The sequence below is a fragment of the Lithobates pipiens genome, unplaced genomic scaffold, assembly GCF_037356315.1.
Source record: "Lithobates pipiens isolate NorthernLeopardFrog02 unplaced genomic scaffold, aLitPip1_a1.2 Scaffold_28, whole genome shotgun sequence".
NCBI classification, from domain to species: domain Eukaryota; kingdom Metazoa; phylum Chordata; class Amphibia; order Anura; family Ranidae; genus Lithobates; species Lithobates pipiens.
In genome coordinates, this window is record NW_027507789.1 from 79,752,351 (window position 1) to 79,768,142 (window position 15,792).

Here is a 15,792-nt window from a genome sequence, read left to right on the forward strand (position 1 = left end):
CCAGGGGAGGGAAAGTGGATGCTGGAAGGGGAAAAGTGATAGACACTTATTAGGGCGCAATCACAAGAGAGAACTGCGCAAAGAGACAACAAAATGTGCTGAATACAGCTAAAGCGCTCCCCAGTAAGATACCGGGATTCGGGCGCGTTCCTAAGTGGGGTGGTGGTTGGACAGGGCCGAGAAGTGTGGCCCCCGGTCCCACCCAACACCCCCGGCAATCCGCCATATAACAACAACATACAACGGCAAAAACAGCTGAACATATTTGTGGAACAGTATATAGCATATAAAGACGTGAAGAATATTCACAGGGAGAGGAAACATGTTAACATCAATGCCCAGCTCAAATATAAAAGGAAGAATAACCTGAGGGAAAGAGGCAACACTAGACAATCATGTGGCTAACAACATACCCTTTACATCACTCCCCGATAACAAACATGGTTGCTGGTCGCCCCAATGCCCTCAAACCAAAATCAAACTCCTCCACGACCCGAAGGAGCACTCCCACCCCCCAGCACAGTGGAATCACCCCGGGCGTCCCAGACCACAGGGTAAAACAGGCCCCCCTCAAGCAAAACACCCCCCTCCCCCCCCAAGATGGAAAAAATAGTCACGTCCCTCTGTTCAAGGCAGTCCAGCACACAAGGCAGTATATAGTATATCCAATACATGGCGCAGGTCAGGGCCTGCACCTACGAGTTTTCCGGGGAGACAATCCCCACATGGCAAATAAGTCTCCGTCTGGCATCCCAGCGGTCAGGGAGGTGTGTAGGCCTAGCAGCAGGGGAGAGCATAAAACCCAAGAGCATGGTGTAATTCCTGTGGCCATCAACCCTCCTCTCCCCCGCCCTCAACAAAAGCAACTGCCATATCCATCTATTGCCAGGGTACACATCGTCCCGCTGCCATGTATAGAGTATCATAGAAAAAAAAAACCCCACCGCATATCAATGTAGCTCAGTCTTCCATATAAAAGGAGACACTGCGGGGGTCCGGAGGGGACACAACGGGGCAGGGGGGGAGCACAAAAAATAAGGGAAAAAATCCGGGCTATGGAGGGCAAGAAAGTCACAAAGCCGCTGGGGGTACTGGTAGAGGACAGTTGGGGGAGCCCAAAATAAGTCAGGGGTCAAGCAGCAAAACAAGGGAGCTACTCACGGTGTGGAGGGTCCTCCCGCTGGGCCAATCTAGGCCGCCGTCGGCTGCGCTGCAACCTGGGCTGTAACGGGCCTCTGTACGCTGAGGGACCAGATCTTCCAACCGGGCGAGGTAGCAGTTGTAGCCAGTCAGGGACAGGGATCTGTTCCGCCTCAAGGAACCTGAAGAGGCCGGGTAGGTCAGCTGGCGACTGCAGGGTGTACATGTTGCCTTCCCTCCGGAAGGTGACGGCAAGTGGGTATCCCCAACGATGGGTACATCCCTTCGCTTTTGCCAACTCCAGGACGGGGCGTAGTAGGGCCCTACGTTTCAGCGTGGCCCTGGAAAGATCCGGGAGAATGGAAATGGCAGCTCCATTTAAGTCAACTTCTCCCTGCTCCCATGCTCTTCTCAGTATCTCGTCTTTCTGCGGGTATCGTAGCAGTTTGCATAGGACATCCCGCGGACGTTCCGGATCAGCATTTCTAGGTCCCAGAGTCCGGTGAAGAAGTTCCACTTCCACAGCTCCCGTGGGATCCTCCAAGAGGATACGAAAAACTTCTTGCACGGCGGCCTCCATAGTTTCACCCTCGAGGGATTCGGGTACTCCTCGGAGCCGCAGATTGTTCCTGCGGCTCCTGTCTTCCATGTCTTCTAAGTGGAGCTGAAGTGCAATAGCTGTGTCACGATGTTGGTCTCGGGACCTTTCCAAGTCCGCTACTCGGTGCTCCAATGTGGAAAAGGAGGCCTCACCCGCAGACACCCTTTCCGTCAAAGCGGACACATCTTCCCTCACCTCCTGGATATCTCTGCGGTGCGTCTCCTCGAGGCGTAAAATAAGCGCCTCAATGTCCGTTCTGGTGGGGAGGGCCTGTATCAAGGATCGAAGATCTTGGTCGATTTGGTCCGACCCCCGGGAACTTCCTGGTACATCCATTGAAGCCGATGTTACAGGCGGAGTGTCTGCGGCTGGGTGCCGATCCGCCGGGGTGTCCCGACTCTCAGGTCACGCTTGAGGTGCCCCGCGTTGTGTGCCTCGTGGCGCCGCCAAGGCCGCACCTGTATACCGTCTTTGCGTGGGGTTAAAGTAGCGTTTCATCTCTCCGGCGGGGGTCCCGGAGCGATCTCCCTTAGCAGCTGCCCTTGTCCTGCATCTTTCGGGTGATTGCATGCCGATTTAACAGTGGAATACCGTGGGTGGAAGGCCGGGGCCGGGAGCTCACAGAAAATGCGACTTCAATCCGCCATGTCCAGGCCACGCCCCCAGGAATCTTTTTATATTGTTGGCTTTGACCTGTTTTTTTTTTTTTCGCTTGTTTCCCAAGGTGACCATCTTAGCATCTGTCAAGAGTTTTAAGTATGTCCCGAAGCGTTCAGCTAAGGCCACATCACCATGAAAGAGCCCGATCTCAGAGGCTAAGCAGGGTCAGGGTCAGATGGGAGACCACTAGGGTCTATGTTGTTGGCGTTGACCTGTTTTTTTTCACTTGTTTCCCAAGATGACCATCTTGGCGTTTGTCAAGAGGATTGAGAGTGTCTGAATAGAACACCTACGGCCACATCACCCTGAAAGCACACAACCATCTTGACTAATCTCGGAGGCTAAGCAGTGTCGGGCCTGGTTAGTACCAGGATGGGAGAACGTCTGGGAATAACAGATGCCGTAGGCTTCTTTTTATGTTGTTGGCCTTGACCTGTTTTTTTTTCACTTGTTTCCAAAGGGGACCATCTTGGCATTTGTGAGTGCCCGAAGAGATCACCTACAGGCCCCATCACCCTGAAAGCGCCCAATCTGGTCTGATCTCGGAGGCTAAACAGTGTCAGGCCCGGTTAGTACCTGGATGGGAGACTGCCTGGGAAGACCAGGTGCCATAGAAGTATCTAGCCTGGTTAGTGTCTTGATTGGGAGATCGCCTGGGAATACCGGATGCCGTAGGCTTCTTTTTATGTTGTTGGCTTTGACCTGTTTTTTTTAGCTTGTTTCCCAAGGTGACCATCTTGGCCTTTGTCAAGAGGCTTCAGAGTACCCAAAGAGAGTGCCTACGGCCAAATCACCCTGAAAGAGCCCAATCTCATCTGATCTCGGAGGCTAAGCAGCGATGGGCCTGGTTAGTACCTGGATGGGAGACAGCCTGGGAATACCAGGTGCCGTAGGCTTCTCATTATGTTGTCGCCGTTGACCTGTTTTTTTCCCCTTGTTTCCCAAAGAAATTGCCAAAGAAATTGCCTACGGGCACAACACCCTGAAAGCGCCTAATCTCGTCTGGTCTCAGAGGCTAAGCAGGGTTGGGCCTGGTTTTTACCTGGATGGGAGACCGCCTGGGTTTTCCAGATGCCGCAGGCTTCTTTTTATGTTGTTGGTGTTAACATGTTTTTTTCGCTTGTTTCCCAAAGTGATCATCTTGGCATTTGTCAAGAGGGTTGAGAGTGCCTAAAGAGATCGTTTACAGCCGCATCACCCTGAAGGCACCCTATCTCTTCTGATCTCGGAGGCTAAGAAGGGTTGGGCCTAGTTAGTACTTGAATGGGAGACGGCCTTGGAATACCAGGTGCCATATTCTTCTTTTTATGTTGTTGGCGTTGACCTGTTTTTTTTCGCTTGTTTCCCAGGGTGACTATCTTGGCATTTTTCAAGAGGGATGAGAGTGGCCAAAGAGATTGCCTATGGGCACATCACCCTTAAAGCGCCCAATCTCCTCTGATCTCAGAGGCTAGAAAGGGTCGCGCCTTGTTAATACCTGGATGGGAGACCGCCTGGGTGCTGTAGGCTTCTTTTTATGTTGTTGGCGTTGACTTTTTTTTTTTGTTTGTTTCCCAAGGTGACCATCTTGGCGTTTGTCAAGAGGTTTGAGCGTGCCTGAATAAATCTACTATGGCCGCATCACCCTGAAAGAGCCCAATCTCATTTGATCTCAGAGGCTAAGCGGAGTTGGGACCTGGTTAGTACCTGGATGGGAGACCGCCTGGGATTTCTCGATGCCATAGGCTTTTTTTTTAAGTTGTTGGCATTGACTTATTTTTTTTTGCTGGTTTCCCAAGGTGACCATCTTGGCGTTTGTCAAGAGGGTTGAAAGTGCCTGAAGAGATTGCCTACGGGCACATCACCCTGAAAGCACCCGATCTCATTTGATGTTGGAGGCTAAGAAGAGTCGGGCCTTGTTAGTACCTGGATGGGAGACCGCCTGGGAATACCAGGTGTCGTAGGCTTCATTTTATGTTGTTGGCGTTGACCTGTTTTTTGTTTCGCTTGTTTCCCAAGGTGACCATCTTGGTGTTTGTCAAGAGGGTTGAGAGTGCCTGAAGAGATTGCCTTTGGCCACATCACTCTGAAAGCACCCAATCTCGTCTGATCTTGGAGGCTAAGAAGAGTCAGGCCTGGTTAGTACCTGGATGGGATGTAGGCTTCTTTTTATGTTGTTGGCGTTGATTTGTTTTTGTTTTTTTCGCTTGTTTCCCAAGGTGACCATCTTGGCATTTGTCAAGAGGGTTGAGAGTGCCCAAAGAGATCGCTTACAGCAGCATCACCCTGAAAGAGCCCTATCTCTTCTCATCTCTGAGACTAAGAAGGGTTGGGCCTAGTTAGTACCTGGATGGGAGATGGGAGATGGCGTTGGAATACCAGGTGCTGTATTCTTCTTTTTATGTTGTTAACATTGACCTGTTTTTTTTCGCTTGTATCTTAAGGTGACTATCTTGGCATTTGTCAAGAGGGTTGAGAGTGCCCAAAGAGATTGCCTATGGGCACATAACCCTGAAAGCGCCCGATCTCCTCTGATCTCAGATGCTAAACAGGGTCGGGCCTTGCTAGTACCTGGACTGGAGACCACCTGGGAATACTAGGTGCTGTAGGCTTCTTTTTATGTTGTTGGCGTTGACTTATTTTTATTTTTTTTTGTTTACCAAGGTGACCATCTTGGTGTTTGTCAAGAGGGTTGAGAGTGCCTGAAGAGTTCACCTATGGCCACATAACCCTGAAAGCACCAGATCTCATCTGATCTCAGAGACTAAACAGGGTCGAGCCTTGTAAATACCTGGATGGGAGACCACCTGCTAATACTAGGTGCTGTAGACTTCTTCTTATGTTGTTGGCGTTGACTTGTTTTTTTGTTTGTTTCCCAAGGTGACCATCTTGGCGTTAGTCAAGAGGGTTGAGAGTGCCTGAAGAAATCTCCTACGGCCACATCACCCTGAAAGAGCCCAATCTCATCTGATCTCAGAGGCTAAGCAGGGTAGGGACCAGTTTAGTACCTGGATGGGAGACCACCTGGGATTTCCAGATGCCATAGGCTTCTTTTTATGTTGTTGGCGTTGACCTATTTTTCTCCGCTTGTTCCCAAGGTGACCTTCTTGGCGTTTGTCAAGAGAGTTGAGAGTGCCTGAAGATATTGGCTACTGCCACATCACCCTGAATCTGTTCCATCTCGTCTGATCTTGGAGGCTAAGCAGGGTCAGGCCTGGTTAATGCCTGGATGGGAGACCGCCTGGGAATACCAGGTGTCATAGGCTTCTTTTTTTTTCAAATATAATTTTTTCTCCAGTCCAGTCCCCCGAGTACATAATGCAACAGAGAAATACAGAGCAAAAAGCAGCTGAACAATACTTGATACAGGTATATTCAAATATAATTTTTTCTCCAGTCCGGTCCCCCGAGTACATAATGCAACAGAGAAATACAGAGCAAAAAGCAGCTGAACAATACTTGATACAGGTATATTCGCATCCAGGGTCACACAAACCCCAGGTCCCTTTGGCATAATCCATCCAGAGGGGGTGTGGGGGCTGTCATTCTCAATTTTCCACTTTTTCCAAAAGAGAGAGGGGGTGGAGGGGGTGAGAGATAGGGGAGGAAGGCAGAAAAGAGAAGGGGTGAAAGATCAGGAAAGGAGAAGAGAGGACGAGACACGATGGCAGCCACTGCCCAAGGGGCCAGTCAAGGAAAGCTCAGAGCACTAAGGCGATAGCAGGCGACATCCTTCCAGCGAGAATATAAAGGTATTCCAGATGTCCCAGGTTTGTTTAAAAAATTCTTGTTTATCTTGTGATGTGAGGATCAAGTCCTCCATTTTTTTTAATGTCCTCTATTTTCCTAAGCCAGTGAGTAATGAAAGGGGGGGAACATTTTTTTTCAATAGAGAGGGATGCAAGATTTTGCCGCATTTATCACATGCCGTAAAATTGATTTTTTGTACTTCTTAATGGGAATCTGTGAATGCTGCCAGAGAAAGAATGCACCCTCTTCCGAGATGGAGAAGTCTGAATTTTTGTGTTATGCATTGGATCTCTGTCCAGAAGTCCACCAAGCTGGGGCAGGACCAAAAAATGTGGAGCAACGTGCCCTCTTCTTCTCCACACCTTCAGCATATGTTCGAGGAAGAGGGGAAACATTTATGCAGCTTTGATGGTGTCAAATACCACCTGGTGAGAAGTTTAAAATATGACTCCTGTATCTTCGTGCACAGCGAGGTTTTGAGAGCCAAAGTGATAATGCGTTGTCTCTGTGCTGGGGAAAACAAGCAATTAAGGTCTTTTTCCCAGTTGGACAGACAGGTTAAGTGTGGGTAATCTGTTTGAGAGAGAATGTGGGCTAAAGGGCCTTTGCTCCTGCATAGAGACTCAAACTCCGTCTGAGGGCGGGCGAACGTTAGAGGATTGGGGATGGAATGGAGAAAATTATGTTGTTGCGCCACCCTCCAAAAAGGCAGTTGGAAAAGCCCTGTCGGATCTGTTAGGGTTGAGAAAGAAGCCCATTTTCCGTCAATGACGAATTTAGACACATGGTCTAGGTTGGAATTTCTACGTGGGTCCCCGGTTCAAAGTTCGGATGGCCACATATAGGGAATAGGGGGGAAGTCAAAGACGTGAGTGTGTTTTGGGTAGCGATCAGGTGACTGACTTCAACGAAGCCCCGATAGTGGGATCTGACGTCAATTCTGTGGGTAAATCCTTATAGCACCACATGGCACTTCTTAGCGGAATTCAGGAGTGAGATTGTTCTAGTTGCACCCAGAGCTTAGAAAGTTTGTTTCGATTCCAGTCCAATACCAGATGGGAGGCCAGGTAGTAGCATCGCAAGTCAGGGAGAACCAACCCTCCCTGTTGTTTAGACAATGTCAGCTGTGACCGCTTAAGTCTGGGATTTTTGTGGGCCCAGTTAAATTGAGTGAGCAGGGATTGAGCTTGCTTAAAAAACGTGACTGGAATCTGTATCGGAAGAGCTTGGAAAAGATAGGTACATTTAGGGACTATGTTCATTTTAATGAGATTGCATTTCCTGAACCAGGAATGGAGGCCAGAATGCCACCCGTGAAGCAAACTGCGGATCTCAGTAACAAAGGGTGGGGGGAAGTTCAACATAAACGTACGCGCGATGTCCGGTGGAATGTAAGTACCTAAGTTCTTAAGAGCTGTATGGGTCCATTTAAATTGAAAATTGGACTGCAAGTCTAGTAACGTTTGCGGGGGGACTGCAACCCCCATGGCCTCTGATTTCAAGAAGTATCCCGTATATCTGGAATTCCCGAAGGAGATTTGGCAAGGAAACTCTGGGATTCGTCAGCGAGAACAGCATGTCATCCGTGTAGGCAGATATCTTGCTCTCAATAGTACCCATTTGGAGTCCCGTTATGTCTAAGTTTTGTCGAATTGTGGAGAGAAAGGGTTCCAATGACGTGCGAATAATAGGGGCGACAGGGGGGAACCCTGTCTGGTCCCATTCCTGATGTCAAGGGGAGATGAGAGCACCCCGTTCACTTTGACTTGAGCTGAAGGGTGTGAGTATATCTAACTTATCCATGCCAGCATCCGTTCACTCAGACCTATATGGCGAAGGACCGAGAAGATGAATGTCCATTTGACCTGATCAAAAGCCTTCTCGGCATCAGTACTCACAAAAAAAGGGGTCCCAGATGACTTTGCTTTATGGACCGGGGTAAGCACCTTAATGGTGTTGTCCCTATCTTCCCTGGTGGGAATAAAACCTAACTGGTCATTGTGTATAAGGGACTGCAAGTGCTGTGCCAATCGCGTGGCGAGGATTTTAGAGAATAGTTTTAGGACCGAATTTAGGAAGGAAATGGGTCTGTAGCTCCCACATAGGCCCGGGTCTTTGCCCTCCTTAGGTATCAACGAGATGTGGGCTCTAAGGGAATCCTCGGGAAAATCCCCATTCAGGCTCAGAGTATTAAATAAATTCTTCCAGTGTGATCGGGTCCTCCTCCAAGTACTCCCGTGATTCCGATGAGAGGGTTGGTAGACCAGAACCGGTTACATATCTGTCTATATTTTCCTTTCCGGACCCTGAATAGGGCAGGTTGTGAGATCAGAGTAACATTTTTCAAAGACTTTGGCTATTTGGGTTGGGGTAGAGGCCCTCTGGCCATTCTCATCTATCAACTGTGGTATGTAAGAGGCAGATTTCAACTCCTTTACCGACCTGGCCAAGATTTTTCCGCATTTGTTCCCTGACTCCTACGTCAGTTTATGACAAAACTGGAGTGCAGCTTTCGCTTTATAATGGAGTAGGTCAGTAATCTGGGTACGGAGTGTCCCCAATTCAATCTCTAAGGTCCGTGAGGGGGCATGTTTATGTTTCGCTTCCACAGAGGCAAGTTCACGAAACAGATTAGCAAGCTGTTCCTTCCGTGTTTGTTTGATGCGCGCCCCGTGCCTGATAAGTACCCTGCGGAGTACTGACTTGTGAGCCTCCCAAATTATCCCCGGGTCGCAGTCCTGCGTTTAGTTTTCTTGAAAATAAAGGTCCAATTCCCTGGTCACAGCTGCTAAAACTTCCGGTATCTGGAGGAGGCTCTCATTAAGGTGCCAGAATAGAGACCTAGGTGAGGGGTTCCTAGAGAGGGTGTAGGTAAGGGCTACAGGAGCGTGATCGGACCAAGTAATATGGCCGATGGAGGAAGAGCTCACCAAGTACAGTTGGTCATGTGGAATCAAAAAGTCTATCCTCAAGTATGATTTGTGAGGAGAAGAGCAAAAAGAGTAGTCCCTTTCCCCGGAGTGTTGCAGACGCCAGACATCAACTAATTGGTCATTCACTAAACACTTAGTAATCCGCTTTCTAGAGGAAATGAGGAGCGAGGAGTAAGAGGCCGAAGTGTCAACCGATGGCGAAAGGGGACATTAAAGTCCCCACCTAATATCAACTGTCATATAATCTGTGCAGGGTAGTTCTGAGGAACGTGTCTTGGTGATCATTGGGAGCGTACACAGTGGCAAATGTAAAAAGGAGCTCTCCAATGTGGCCCCTAAGAAAAAGATATCGGCCCCCAGGGTCCACCAGAGAATCCTGGAAAACCCAGGGGAGCTGCCAAGGGGTTGGGGCCATCATCCCTTCCTCCAATGGGAGATGCCACCGGCATGACAGCCCTGTGTCCTGTCAAGTGGTGCCCCTCCGACAATGTCGTCGGGGTATATGTGGCGCATCCAGGGGGAGGCAGGGACCACCCAAACAGTGAGGGGTAAAGCATCCAAGGGGGACCGGTGTCAGACAGGAGGATAGCGGTGTCTTGTACAAGTTGGTTAATTAGACAAGTCCTCCAGCGTGTTCCTGTGAGCAGCGGAAGGAAAGGTCGGTAAGGATTATGAATGGGTGGGGGCACGGGAGTACATAAAACTGCCACCAGATGACCGGGGTAGAGAGGGCAAGGGGATGAAAGTCAGATCTGGTAGGTGGGGGGGTGAGGAGTGTCCCTTATATTACTCATGTTGGCCATCCCATGAAGCTAAGCGCTCTGCATACCAGGACGTTCTTCTGTATAATCTAGCCTATCTGTATACATTAGCCTGTCTTTTGTACACATTAGCCTCTCTGTATAAACTAGCCGGTCCTCTGTATACACTAGTCCGTCTGTATACACTAGTGTATACAGATAGGCTAGATTATACAGAAGAACGTCCTGGGTATGCAGAGATGGAGGCTAGGGTATACAGAGAAAGAGGCTAGAGTATACATACTTGCTAGTGTATACAGACGGACTAGTGTATACAGAAGACCGGCTAGTTTATATAGAGACATCCCCCTCCCCCTCCCGAGGAGCGATGACAGACTCAGTCAAGGTCACCTCTCTAAACGATAAGGGACTGAACTCCCCTGAAAAACGGTGGATCCTCCTGTGAGAACTGAAGACTTCCTGTACTGATGTGGCCTTTATACAAGAAACACATTTTAAAAATACTAGCCTCCCCTTTCTACGGTCGAGATCCTTCCCTAAACTCTACCACTCTACTAACCCCTTCTCTAAGACTAAGGGAGTCTCCATTCTGATCTCTAGCAGGCTCCCCTGGGTTCTCCAGGATTCTCTGGTGGACCCTGGGGGCCGATATCTTTTTCTTAGGGGCCACATTGGAGAGCTCCTTTTTACATTTGCCACTGTGTACGCTCCCAATGATCACCAAGACACGTTCCTCAGAACTACCCTGCACAGATTATGTGACTTTCGGGAGGGCCAGTTGATATTAGGTGGGGACTTTAATGTCCCCTTTCGCCATCGGTTGACACTTCTGCCTCTTGCTCCTCGCTCCTCATTTCCTCTAGAAAGTGGATTACAAAGTGTTTACTGAATGACCAATTAGTTGATGACTGGCATCTGCAACACTCCGGGGAAAGGGACTACTTTTTTTGCTCTTCCCCTCACAAATCATACTTGAGGATAGACTTCTTCTTGATTCCACATGACCAACTGCACTTGGTGAGCTCTTCCTCCATCGGCCATATTACTTGGTCCGACCACGCTCCTGTAGCCCTTACCTACACCCTCTCTAGGAACCCCTCACCTAGGTCTCTGTTCTGGCACCTTAATGAGAGCCTCCTCCAGATACCGGAAGTTTTAGCAGCTGTGACCAGGGAATTGGACCTTTATTTCCAAGAAAACTAAACGCAGGACTGCGACCCAGGGATAATTTGGGAGGCTCACAAGTCAGTACTCCGCAGGGTACTTATCAGGCACGGGCGCGCATCAAACGAACACGGAAGGAACAGCTTGCTAATTTGTTTCGTGAACTTGCCTCTGTGGAAGCGAAACATAAACATGCCCCCTCACGGACCTTAGAGATTTAATTGGGCACACTCCGTACCCAGATTACTGACCTACTCCATTATAAAGCGAAAGCGGCACTCCAGTTTTGTCGTAAACTGACGTAGGAGTCAGGGGACAAATGCGGAAAAATCGTAGCCAGGTCGGTAAAGGAGTTGAAATCTGCCTCTTACATACGACAGTTGATAGAGGAGTATGGCCAGAGGGCCTCTACCCCAACCCAAATAGCCAAAGTCTTTGAAAAATTGTACTCTGATCTCTACAACCTGCCCGATTCAGGGTCCGGACAGGACAATATAGACAGATATGTAACCAGTTCTGGTCTACCAACCCTCTCATCGGAAAAACTGGAGTACTTGGAGGACCCAATCACACTGGAAGAAGTCCAGACGGCCGTGGGACCTCCGAAGGTGGGTAAGGCTCCAGGCCCTGACGGATATACCGCACAATACTATAAGACCTTCCTCCCTATTCTCGGCCCGCGCTTGGGGAATTTATTTAATACTCTGAGCTCAAATGGGGATTTTCCTGAGGATGCCCTTAGAGCCCACATCTCGTTGATACCTAAGGAGGGCAAAGACCCGGGCCTATGTGGGAGCTACACACACATTTCCCTCCTAAATTCGGTCCTAAAACTATTCTCTAAAATCCTTGCCACGCGATTGGCACAGCACTTGCAGTCCCTTATACACATTGACCAGTTAGGTTTTATTTCCACCAGGGAAGATAGGGACAACACCATTAAGGTGCTTACCCTGGTCCATAATGCAAAGTCATCTGGGACCCCTTGTCTTTTCGTGAGTACTGATGCCGAGAAGGCTTTCAATCGGGTCAAATGGACATTCATGTTCTCGGTCCTTCGCCATATAGGTCTGAGTGAACGGATGCTGGCATGGATAAGTAAGATATACTCACGCTCCCTTCAGCTCAAGTCAAAGCGAATGGGGTGCTCTCATCTCCCCTTGACATCGGGAATGGGACCAGACAGGGTTGCCCCCTGTCGCCCCTATTATTCGCACTGTCATTGGAACCCTTTCTCTCCACAATTCGACAAAACTCAGACATAACGGGACTCCAAATGGGTACTATTGAGTGCAAGATACGCGCCTACGCGGATGACATGCTGTTCTCGCTGACGAATCCCAGAGTTTCCTTGCCAAATCTCCTTCGGGAATTCCAGATATACGAGATACTTCTTGAAATCAGAGGCCATGGGGGTTGCAGTCCTCCCGCAAACGTTACTAGACTTGCAGTCCAATTTTCGATTTAAATGGACCCATACAGCCCCTAAGAACTTAGGTACTTACATTCCACCGGAAATCGCGCGTACGTTTATATTGAACTTTCCCCCACCCCTTGTCACAAAGATCCGCAGTTTGCTTCACGGGTGGCTTTCTGGCCTCCATTCCTGGTTCAGGAGATGCAATCTCATTAAAATGAACATACTCCCTAAATGTACCTATCTTTTCCAAGCTCTCCCGATCCAGATTCCAGTCCCGTTTAAGCAAGCTCAATCCCTGCTCACTCAATTTAACTGGGCCCACAAAAATCCCAGACTTAAGCGGTCACAGCTGACATTGTCTAAACAACAGGGAGGGTTGGTTCTCCCTGACTTGCGACGCTACTACCTGGCCTCCCATCTGGGGCGTGTATTGGACTGGAATCAAAACAAACTTTCTAAGCTCTGGGTGCAACTAGAACAATCTCACTCCCGAATTCCGCTATAAGGATTTACCCACAGAATTGACGTCACATCCCACTATAGGGGTTTTCGTTGAAAGTCAGTCACCTGATCGCTACGCAAAACACACTCACGTCTTTGACTTCCACCCTATTCCCTATACGTGGCCATCCAAACTTTGAACCGGGGACCCACTTAGAAATTCCAACCTAGACCATGCGTCTAAATTCGTCATTGACGGAAAATGGCCTTATTTCTCAACCCTAACAGATCCGACAGGGCTTTTCCAACTGCCTTTTTGGAGAGCGGCGCAATGACATCATTTTCTCCATTCCATTCCCAATCCTCAAACTTTCACCCGCCCTCAGACGGAGTTTGAGACTCTCTGCAGGTGCGAAGGCCCTTTGGCCCACATTCTCTCTCAAACAGATCACCCACACTTAACCTGTCTGTCCAACTGGGAAAAAGACCTTAATTGCTAGTTTTCCCCAGCACAGAGACAACGCATTATCACTTTGGCTCTCAAAACCTCACTGTGCACGAAGATACAGGAGACAAATTTTAAACTTCTCACCAGGCGGTGTTTGACACCATCAGAGCTGCATAAATGTTTCCCCTCTTCCTCGAACATATGCTGGAGGTGTGGAGAAGAAGAGGGCACGTTGCTCCACATTTTTTTGTCCTGCCCCAGCTTGGTGGACTTCTGGACAGAGATCCGATGCATAACACAAAAATTCACAGACTTCTCCATCCCGGAAAAGGCTGCATTCTTTCTCTTGCACCATTCACAGATTCCCATTAAGAAGTACAAAATATCAATTTTACGGCATATGATAAATGCGGCGAAATCCTGCATCCCTCTCTATTGGAAAAAATGTTCCCCCCCTTTCATTACTCACTGGCTTAGCAAAATAGAGGACATTAAAAAAAATGGAGGACTTGATCCTCACATCACAAGGTAAACAAGAATTTTTTAAACAAACCTGGGACATCTGGAATACCTTTATATTCTCGCTGGAAGGATGTCGCCTGCTATCGCCTTAGTGCTCTGAGCTTTCCTTGACTGGCCCCTTGGGCAGTGGCTGCCCTCGTGTCTCGTCCCCTCTTCTCCTTTCCTGATCTTTCACACCTTCTCTTTTCTGCCTTCTTCCCCTATCTCTCACCCCCTCCACCCCCTCTTTCTTTTGGAAAAAGTGGAAAATTGGGAATGACGGCCCCACACCCCACTCTGGATGGATTATGCCGGAGGGACCTGGGGTTTGTGTGACCCTGGATCTTGGTACAGTACTTTATCCGTGCCTCGAATCATTATGATTGATGGAAGGCAGACTGACAGTTGCGAATATACCTGTATCAAGTATTGTTCAGCTGCTTTTTGCTCTGTATTTCTCTGTTGCATTATGTACTCGGGGGACCGCCTTCCCCTCTTTGGAGAAAAAATTATATTTGAAAAAAAAAAGAAGCCTATGACACCTGGTATTCCCAGGCGGTCTCCCAACCAGGCATTAACCAGGCCCGACCCTGCTTAGCCTCCAAGATCAGACGAGATGGAACAGATTCAGGGTGATGTGGCCGTAGCCAATATCTTCAGGCACTCTCAACTCTCTTGACAAATGCCAAGATGGTCACCTTGGGAACAAGCGGAAAAAAATAGGTCAACGCCAACAACATAAAAAGAAGCCTACGGCATCTGGAAATCCCAGGCGGTCTCCCATCCAGGTACTAAACTTGTCCCAACCCTGCTTAGCTTCTGAGATCAGATGAGATTGGGCTCTTTCAGGGTGATGTGGCCATAGGAGATTTCTTCAGGCACTCTCAACCCTCTTGACTAACACCAAGATGGTCACCTTGGGAAACAAACAAACAAAAACAAGTCAATGCCAACAACATAAGAAGAAGTCTACAGCACCTAGTATTCCCAGGTGGTCTCCCATTCAGGTATTAACAAGGCCCGACCCTATTTAGTCTCTGAGATCAGACGAGATCTGGTGCTTTCAGGGTTATGTGGCCATAGGCGAGCTCTTCAGGCACTCTCAACCCTCTTGACAAACACCAAGATGGTCACCTTGGTAAACAAAAAAAAAAAACAAGTCAACGCCAATAACATAAAAAGAAGCCTACAGCACCTAGTATTCCCAGGTGGTCTCCAGTCCAGGTACTAGCAAGGCCCGACCCTGTTTAGCATCTGTGATCAGAGGAGATCGGGCGCTTTCTGGGATATGTGCCCATAGGCAATCTCTTTGGGCACTCTCAACCCTCTTGAAAAGTGCCAAGATAGTCACCTTGAGATACAAGCGAAAAAAAAACAGGTCAATGTCAACAACATAAAAAGAAGAATACGGCACCTGGTATTTCAACGCCATCTCCCATCCAATGCCAACAGCATAAAAAGAAGCCTACGACAGCTGGTATTCCCAAGCGGTCTCCCATCCAGGTACTAACATGGCCCGACTCTTCTTAGCCTCCAACATCAAACGAGATTGGTGCTTTCGGGGTGATGTGCCCATAGGCAATCTCTTCAGGCACTTTCAACCCTCTTGACAATTGCAAAGATGGTCCCCTTGGGAAACAAGGATAAAAAAAAAAAGTCAATGCCAACAAACTAGCCGGTCTTCTGCATACACGAGCCTCTCTGTATACCCTTGGTTGTCTTTTGTATACACTAGCTTCTCTTTATACATTAGCTCTCTGTATACCCAAGCCTCTCTTTATACACTAGTCCGTCTGTATACACTAGCAAGTCTGCATACACTAGCCTCTCTGTGTAACCCAGCCTCTGTATACCCTAGCCTCCATCTCTGCATACCCAGGACATTCTTCTGTATAATCTAGCCTATTTGTATACACTAGCCTGTCTTTTGTAAACATTAGCCTCTCTGTATAAACTAGCTGGTCCTCTGTATACACTAGTCCATCCGTATACAC

The 15,792-nt window shown here is 48.6% G+C and overlaps 5 pseudogenes; 3 read left to right on the forward strand and 2 right to left on the reverse strand.

The window, feature by feature from the left end:
- The first annotated feature begins 3,178 nt into the window (after positions 1–3,178).
- On the forward strand, positions 3,179–3,297 carry LOC143937246 (5S ribosomal RNA; annotated as a pseudogene).
- A 931-nt stretch (positions 3,298–4,228) lies between these two features.
- On the forward strand, positions 4,229–4,347 carry LOC143936318 (5S ribosomal RNA; annotated as a pseudogene).
- Positions 4,348–4,873: 526 nt separating this feature from the next.
- LOC143937194 (5S ribosomal RNA) lies at positions 4,874–4,992 on the forward strand (annotated as a pseudogene).
- Positions 4,993–14,545: 9,553 nt separating this feature from the next.
- LOC143936773 (5S ribosomal RNA) lies at positions 14,546–14,665 on the reverse strand (annotated as a pseudogene).
- A 99-nt stretch (positions 14,666–14,764) lies between these two features.
- LOC143936971 (5S ribosomal RNA) lies at positions 14,765–14,883 on the reverse strand (annotated as a pseudogene).
- Positions 14,884–15,792: the final 909 nt, after the last annotated feature.